Genomic DNA, 9,353 nt, shown 5'->3' on the forward strand with positions numbered 1-9,353 from the left:
TCCAACTCAAACACCTTTCACTACGCGTTTGCAATTATTCCTACAGTTTTATGTACACGGTACAAAAATTATTAAATTATCGTGGAATAAATATTTCAAAAAGTGTTGTAGGTTTGGATTTTATACAAATAATATAAACAATTAAAGACTATTTCAATCGAGGGGTATCATCAGTTGTACAATCCGATAGCTTTGCTTCATGGATCGGTTAACACTAGAAAATCCATTAACAAAGACAGCTAAGAAATATTTGCGCTTTTTAATTTCTTATTAGTTACATAATTTTCTTGTTATTATAGATTATCTTTTGATTTCTACTTTAAACTTATCTACATTTGTGTTTTGAAATGTGCCGTTTTGTCAAATATAAATATATATTAAAAAACCTAACATTCTTCTGCATAAGCTAAATATGAAATCGAAATTTTTAATATTTTTTATTGTAGATAATAAATTGTAGGATTTACCTTTCCAACCGTAACTTACTGTAAAATAAATATTGTCAGTCGAGAAATGATGTACTTTCGACATTTTAAGATTTAGAAAATTGAACACACACAGACAGACAGACACACAACACCCATAATTTTATTTTGTACATGTTATTTGTATAATTAAAATGCTATTTTGAAAAATTAATAAATTAAACAGTTTAGCTAAAAAAAAATTACAAAATATGCTTATTTGGAACGTCTCTAGAATGGTCTAACCCCTTCAAAAAACCTTAAAACATTAATAATTTTGTTATTAATGTCCGTGCTTTACAATTTTAAACATATTTTTTTTAATAGGGCCATCCAGAACTGGGCCGCTCATTGAGCTGCTTACTGAGCAATCCCATCTGATTGGTTGTAAGTTTGAGTTTCGCCAATCAGATGAAAATGCTCACTGAGGCCTCCTTAAGCGGTTATGCTTCTGGATGCACCCAATGAAATACTCCATTTATAAATTTTTATTCTTCGGGGTTCTTTGTTTATGCTGAACAGCCGGTGGACATTTTAAAAATTATTTTCCATTTTTATGGGATTGGTTGAAAATAACGTAAAATTTGTAAAAAATAATAGGTGTTACATAAGAGTATTTGTCTTCAATCTCCTCAGGTTAAAATGATGATTATATTTTAAATTAATATTCAAAACAATATTCTGGTTTAAATTTTTTATATTTCAAAAAATAGATAGTTTTAAACTATGCTGAATTACATCATGCAACAAATACACTACTTTATATACATAATTGTTGTATTAACATTAAAGTTATTTGGCAAAGCTGAATGTTTTAATTAATAATTAATTTTTCTATAAATACAAATTTCTTAATTGGTCATTAATGGTTCTTCCAGATTATCCCCATTGCATGGGCAATCATGTCAAAAAAGAGAAGAAGATTGTACGTCCAAACATTCGAAATGATAAAAAGACATTTCGCCCCGCAAATGTCCCCAGTAAACTTTATGAGTGATTATGAAGTCGCAATACAAAATTCAATACAAGACGTATTTCCAATGTGCGACGTTAAAGGATGTTATTTTCACTTTGTATATGTAAGTGCAAATATTTAAGAGTTTTTTAATTTTATAATTAATTTTTTCTTTCGATATTATTGGTCACGATTATTATCAAATTCGGCAATAATACTAAAAACAAATGTATAGTATTTAAGTTTTTGCTGCGTGTAAGTAAACATCTGCCAGATATCAATTCAGACATAATTATCTGTCAACTGAGGGTCTTCAAAATTATTTTCTATATCATTCCAAAAACAATTTTATTTCCCTGGTTCAAAATATGATACAACATAAGTCTACCTAATCGCATTTGAATTTTTATTTGAAAGCCTTTTTAATTATATGTGATTCAACTGATGTAATGATTTTTTTTTAACTTTTTATACGAGTACAAACCTCAAAAAGAATTTTTTTAAATTTGATTGCTTCATAATTTTGTGCATTATTGAAGGGATTAACGGGATCCCTCAAGCCCTCTGTAGCCAACATTACGGAACAAAAAACGAGGGAGAATTGTCCAGCGTTATTTTTCGACCGATTTTAATGATTTTGGGCTTGTTGGAACCGTTAGGATTCGCACCTTGACATAAAAAAGCCTTATTTTCCAAAAAATGAAAAAAAAATTGTTTAAAAATTCGCATTAATAATATTGAAACGCAAAAAAAATCGAAAAATCGGGCTTCTTTATGACGAGGTGCCAGACCTAACGATTCCAACAAGCTCAAAAACATTGAAATCGGTCGAAAAATAACGCTGGACAATTCTCCCTCGTTTTTCGTTCCGTAATGTTGGCTACAGAGGGCTTGAGGGATCCCGTTAATGATATTAATATTTAAAATTAATAGTCTTTAATACACTACTGTAATAACTTTCGAATTACTCTTTAAAGAATTATCCCTCTTTATTATTAAACAAGTTATTTCATTTTTAATAATCTAAAAAATCACAAAAATTATAAACATCAGAGAAACACTGTACAATAAATAAAACATTTTTTGCGAGTGCAAAGTGTAAAATATTTCAAAGCTGTACAAACTGCGTTTCACATTCCTTAAACAAAAACTTTCATTTTTTACCCTTTAAATATAGTATTTATACAATATTTTAAAAACCTTTGGCTATTTACAAATATTGAAATGAATATTTGTTTTTTGAAATATGATATATTCTCTTGTATAATCTATTTCGATAATTATCAGAAATCGGAGATAAACAATTTTGAAGTTCGGTAAATTTTCACTTTGATGTTTTCAAAAGTTTCGACCATATCATATGTTAATTTTACATTTCATCTTCCATTGATTTGCTATACTTTTTATAGAAATACCGATAATTTAAATTACATAAACATTTACAGAATATTAGAAAACAACTGAAAAAATTGAAGATCCACCGTAAATTGGAAGAGTTGGATATAAATGATGGCAATATTTTGAAACGGCTTATCAGAAAATTTATAAATCTATGCTTCTTACCACCGACTTTAATTCGACAAGCCTTTGTTAATCTATGTGAGAAAGCTGAGGAATATGAAGAATTGTTCGAAATCATAAGTCCATTTATAATTTATTATAGAAGACAATGGATTATTAAAACCTCTCCGGAGATATTGTCGGTTTATAAATCAATTGATAGAACGAATAATGCCCAAGAAAGGTACCATAAATATTTAAAAGGAATGATAGGTACCAAGCCACCTGCGCACAAATTTTTCTGTAAGTATTAGAATTAAATTTTGTTCGCTTAAGTCGTTCTACCAGCGCGATATAAAATGTTTTAATATAATTATTTTCTTCGGCTCAGCCACTACCCATACAGCACACTTAACTAAAAGTTGTTTTATAGACATCTTTTAGTCGTCTGACTAAAAAAAAGATAAAAGATATCTTTTAAGTCACTTCGTACTATATGGGTACTCGTAAGAATAGTATAATTTGAAAACAAGGCGTTTATTGACAAAAAATCATTAAGTTCTCCCAATTTTTTAAACACTTACTACATAAACTTCGTCGTGGATAACATGGTAGTTATTTGTTTTTATTTAATAATAATTAAAAACATGTTTTTACATAACAAATGTGTGCACACCTCCAATTATACACGTAATTCGCTCCGTGTACATCGTCACATTGATATAGAAGCGAGAATGTGTAAGTTTATAGACACACATACATACGTGTATTAAAAAAAGAAAACAATTAGCCACTTAATCGCAAAATGATAATTATTGTCTGTTGTAAAGATAATGTCACTGAATTAAGTGATTTACACTGTAATAATTATTATTTTAACAATTATTATACTTAAAAAAATTAAAATATTATCATCTTGCAATCGAGTGTAATTGTTGGCAAACCATTATCGAAATTCTTAAATTTTTATTCTCTCAGTGTACAGCTTAAAGCAACGTTTTACGATGAAAATGAATTATTATTGTATATTGAAAAATCTCGCTTTCGGTGTATTTATTTTTTTACTTTTAAGAGTTAATAAATATGAAACAAAAATTATTACTATGCTGCAAGTAGTATAGATCTTTAAAAACCATGTAATAAAAAATGTCTAAAAAATTATTCGTAATATTTGCATATTCTATTATCTCAAGAGTCAGAGAAGGTGCGATATCGAGAGCCTTAAGGAGAAATTATGCAAGATACATTATTAATCCATATTCCTTGCAAAATGTTGTTATATATAATCTTAACCCATATAAAAACAAAATTGTAAACAAGTAAAAATAATCATTCATATCATTACATTTTCTAAAAACCTGAGTGGTAAAGTATATACATTATGATATTAAAGAATTGAATAATGAAAAACTTACAATTTGTATAAGTAGTCAAAATACGTAATTTCGATCGTGAATTCCATTGTAATTTTCAAACCTTCGTTGGCAGTTGTTTTGATTACCTATATCACTAAGGCTCATTTTTCATCCAATTTTAATAGATTTTATATCAAATTTACAGACATGAATCGAAAACAAAAAATTATTGTATCGGACACCTTAATATACAGGGTGGGTCAGATAATTAACAGCAAGAGGCGGAGATCCTCTTAAAGCTCTGTAATGGGAGCTAAGCGCGCGATTGGCCGCGGAGAGATAGAGAAAGCATGAGCAATCAGAGAGAGAAAGAAAGAAAGAAAGAAAGAAAGAGAGAAAGAGAGAAAGAGAGAAAGAGAGAGAGAGAGAGAGAGACAGAGCAACGTTACTGTAGTTGCTTTTCTGTTAAACTTAGTAGTCTCTCTTTATGAAAGACGTATTGACAAAATTCATTGGTCGCTAGAGAGAGAGAGAGGCAACAGTAGCGAGTGAGAAGCAGCGATCAACCAATGAATTTTGTGTATTTTCGTTGCATAGACAGTTCCCGGGATTCATAAATGAAACTTAAGCTCAAGTACAAGCTTATGACGGGTATAATCTATAGTCTACGTAACACACCTTATAGGTTTCAAAGTGAGCTTGAACTCAAGTTCTGTTTATGAATCCCGGCCAGAGACCACTAGGAGTGACAGAGAAGAAACGTGAGTAGCGTTGCGCTATCTCTCCGATCAGTCATCCTTTCTCTTTCTCTCCGCGATTTTTCGCGCGCTTAGCCCTCACTACGAGGTTTCAAGAGGATCTCCGCTTGACGCCTCCTGCTGCGAATTATCTGACTCATCCTGTATATACAGGGTGTATCACCGAAGGCGCACCAACCTCGAAATGACCGTAAGAGGACGGATAGCGGGTGGTGGGGGTCGACGCATAACATTGGACGGAGTTAGATAAAGCGCGAGTAATAGATGGAGAAAGGCAGGGCTATACGCTCCTATACGCTTTGCCTATGCCTTCCCCCCTCCCCCATCAACGCGACACCAATAGTCACAGTCTCTTTCTCTCTCTCTCTTCTCTCTCCCCGCCGTTTCCATTTCTTTATTTTCATTTACCCAGGAGGCGTTTTCGTCCTTCTCTTCTATCAAGTCAATTCTTGCGGATTACTAAACACATTAATTTTTAGCATAAAATTGAAAAGCGTTAGCTATCTTTTCCACACCACCTTGAGGTAGATAGCTAGGCGCGTTTTTTTTAAGTGGTTTCCTCCGGAAGCCTAATCCACTGGATAACTCAAAGTAAAGATAGCTTAGAAATTCTCAAAATATCCCCCCTTTTGCTGCGAACAAAGGTTAGCTCTTCGAATTATGTTGCGTGTTGCTCGTCTCACCATGTCCGGCGTGATTGTTCTGAAGGCCGCAATGATTTCTTTACGAACCTCCATCATTCTACCCTCACGCTGATTTTCCATTAAACGCTTTATGTGTCCCCACAAAAAGTAGTCGAATGGATTAAGATGTCGAAGAGCTAACCTCTGTTCTCAACAAAGAGGGGGATGTTTTGAGAATTTATAGGCTAGCTCTATTCAGTGAATTAGGCCTCCGGGGGAAACCACTTTAAAAAAAACGCGCCTAGCTATCTACCTCAAGGTGGTGTGAGAAATATTGCTAACGCTTTTCAATTTTATGCTAAAAATTAATGTGTTTAGTAATCCGCAAGAATTGACTTGATAGAAGAAAAGGACGAAAACGCCTCCTGGGTAAATGAAAATAAAGAAATGGAAACGGCGCGGGGAGAGAGAAGAGAGAGAGAGAGAGAGACTGTGACTATTGGTGTCGCGTTGATGGGGGAGGGGGGAAGGCATAGGCAAAGCGTATAGGAGCGTATAGCCCTGCCTTTCCATCTATTACTCGCGCTTTATCTAACTCCGTCCAATGTTATGCGTCGACCCCCACCACGCGCTATCCGTCCTCTTACGGTCATTTCGAGGCTGGTGCGCCTTCGGTGGTACACCCTGTATATATATATATATATATACACACATAAATATTTTATTACTTTTTCAGATACAATTGTACAAATAATTAAAAACTATCAAATCACGTTTAACCATTTAAGAAGGGGCGTTTGTGTGCAGAAACAAACTGTTGATAAGCTATCAAAATGGCTAGCTAATGCTTGGGTATATTTAGAACGATACTTCATTTTAGATAGTGATAATATAATTCTGCAGAGAAAAATTGCCGAATTTTTAGAACAATCTCTAAACTATACACCTGAAATTTTTTGAAATATAGGTGATTCAAATATTAATAATTCAGGTTTGTTTAGCTTTTAATTTGAATAATTTTTATTGGTATTACTCCTAGATGTATAAAAGTTTGCACTCAATACAAGTGTCGAAATTCATATTTAAAAGTTATAATTTAGATCATTTTGAAATGTATAATATGTGTAACATGACTGTAGAATTTACCGGTCTTAATCTATTTCTTGAACTTAAGTTCCGCCTATAAATTATGGCAAAAATAAATTTGAAATATTTCAACAATTTGCCATTTTGAAGTAATGTAGATGTTCACGTTTATACACAAAAAGATAAGGTTGTGTAATCTATTTGATGTATGTCTGTATACATTCAAATATTTAACAATTATATACCTTTTCTAAATAATAATTGATTTATTAATATTCATTGTTTTACTATTATAAAATGTTCCTGTTGGATAATTTTATTACGAGTTCAATGTAATTGTCATCTAACTGAAATTCTTTATTTGGATGTGACACCAGGAAATGTGACATTAACAAAATTCTTGAGATGGATCAAATTTCACTTTCTTAGAAATAAAAGAGCAGTTGTATTCGTTTCGGCACAAAATATAATAGATGCTGAATTGGAAAATATTAATTATTGAAAGACAGTTTTGGACTGTGCTTTACATGGTCATTTGGAAGTAGTTTGTGCTTTGCTGGAGCAGCACTATAGATATGATCATCCAGCGGCCGTATTTATAAACACCCCTCGAACTTAAGGAACCCTAAAATGCTACAGTTTATGTCACGTAAACTATAGTATCCAAACCTAAGTCGAGTGTGAGTGACGTCTATAAATACGGCCGCAGGTTTTAGGCCCGGTCTTACAGGTCACAGTTAAGTTAATTATGCTATATTACATGTAACGTAGAATATATCTTATGAATTAGTCTATATACATTCCGCGTGACATTTATTACACCATGTTAATTTAATCGAGACTCGTAAGACCGGACCTTAACAATGCTATAAGCATACTCAAATGAATGCCTGTATATGATGTTTATGATGGTTATTCAATGAATGAATTCACTGCCCATTTTCAACTATGGCAAATGGATCATAATTCTAATTTGAATACTAAAGCATATGCGATATATAGAAATCTATAAGTTTTAATGAAACTGGCTTTAAGGGATGAAACAATTTTACTGGGGCTTGCTGAGTATGCAGAAACTTGGTTTGAGCTTTTGGTTGCTAAACTAATCTACTCATTAACCTGTTGTAAATTTCATGAACTGTCTCATCATGCTAACAAAGTAGCAGAGAAATGGCAGGCAAGCAGGCTAGCAGATATCATTACCCTTGCATTGATAATAAGCAATTTACCTCCGATCATAGAAAAGATAAAAAGCATGAATGAGAATGGGTGGTTTGCTGCTTCTTACCTGATGCATTGTGAAAAGCAAGGCAAAGCAAGATTAGAGATTCATTTGCAATCACTGTCAATGGGAAGTAAATCTGGAATATCTAAAATAATAGATTTTGTCAAGGATAATAACATGAATCATGTTGGTAACTAATTTAATTTGCTTTTTGATACTGACAAATAATAGATATAAAAACAATTTGTATTAGTTACTAGTATTTGCAAGATCCAGGGATTTAAATGCATTAAACAAGGACAAATGGAAAATGCTCTTACTTGAGCATTGAAAGCGCAAGATAATAGATTTATTACTTATAACGCTGATCAATTCTTGAGGCATTATACTGATAATGGCGATTAGGAATGTCATGATTTACTTGAGAACTTAAGATCCTGTATGCTGGCTAGTTAAAGAATCACATTTTTAGGTTGGTGAAATTTATACCTAACTAATACAAAAAATAACGCAAATGGAGTATATTTTGTATTGACTTATAACATTTATTTTATTCCAGGTAAATATTGTGAATTTCAAAAAAAGAATGAAAATGGGGAGTTCAAGGATGCAACAAGTTCATTGGTCGCCCTTTTGGTTTCAATGTGTAAGGATTTTTCATACTTTGGGATTTTGTGAAGGTTCGAAATAAAAATGACAGGATTAAAGAAAAGCCGAATCCAATTTTACCAGCAACAATCAATCTAACTCTCTATTACAAGAACCTAACGCCAACTGTCTTTTCCTCAAAATCTTACTTCTCACCGTTCCTTCTCCTACCCCCGTCTCCTTCCAACGTCCAGAGAACTAGAGAAGGGATAGGCAGAGGGAAATTTCAAATTTGCTCCAAATCCTTTTTTCGCACATAACCATATCAGGTAAATAATCTTACAAATGTAACACCTAAATAGTAAGATATTTCTATCTGGTTTCGTTAAACAATTTGTATATTTTAATACGACTACTAAGCTTTATTTTTCATTTTCCTAGCTTTTGGCTGATTCTTTTGACTGACCTAATACCATTGCTGGAGGCAGAAGACGTTCCTTTTTCGTCCAATGATAGTTTCCAGCTATTACAATGAAATGGATGCATACGGAAATTATGCAAAATTTGAGGAGAAGGCAGATATTTATAAATTAGCGGTTGCTAGAAATTTGGCGCCAGCATTATTAAACCTAGAAATATGTCAAGAATAGTAAAGAATCATTCTTGAATATGTTTTAATATATATAAAAGCTTTTTAAAATGATTCCATTCGCGAGCCTTGATATTTTTATAAACATCATTATTTGTACAAATAAAAGAAGTATATCATGTGCCTTCGTTTGTAAAGTACCTATTGCGA

At 32.3% G+C, this 9,353-nt stretch overlaps 1 pseudogene; it reads left to right on the plus strand.

The window, feature by feature from the left end:
• The first annotated feature begins 1,329 nt into the window (after positions 1–1,329).
• Positions 1,330–9,089, plus strand: LOC136777323 (nuclear pore complex protein Nup85-like; annotated as a pseudogene).
• The last annotated feature ends 264 nt before the right edge of the window (positions 9,090–9,353 follow it).

The sequence above is a fragment of the Prorops nasuta genome, unplaced genomic scaffold (assembly GCF_024137725.1).
Source record: "Prorops nasuta isolate Cenicafe-Biocafe unplaced genomic scaffold, Cenicafe_Pnas_1.2 PNAS00011, whole genome shotgun sequence".
NCBI lineage: Eukaryota > Metazoa > Arthropoda > Insecta > Hymenoptera > Bethylidae > Prorops > Prorops nasuta.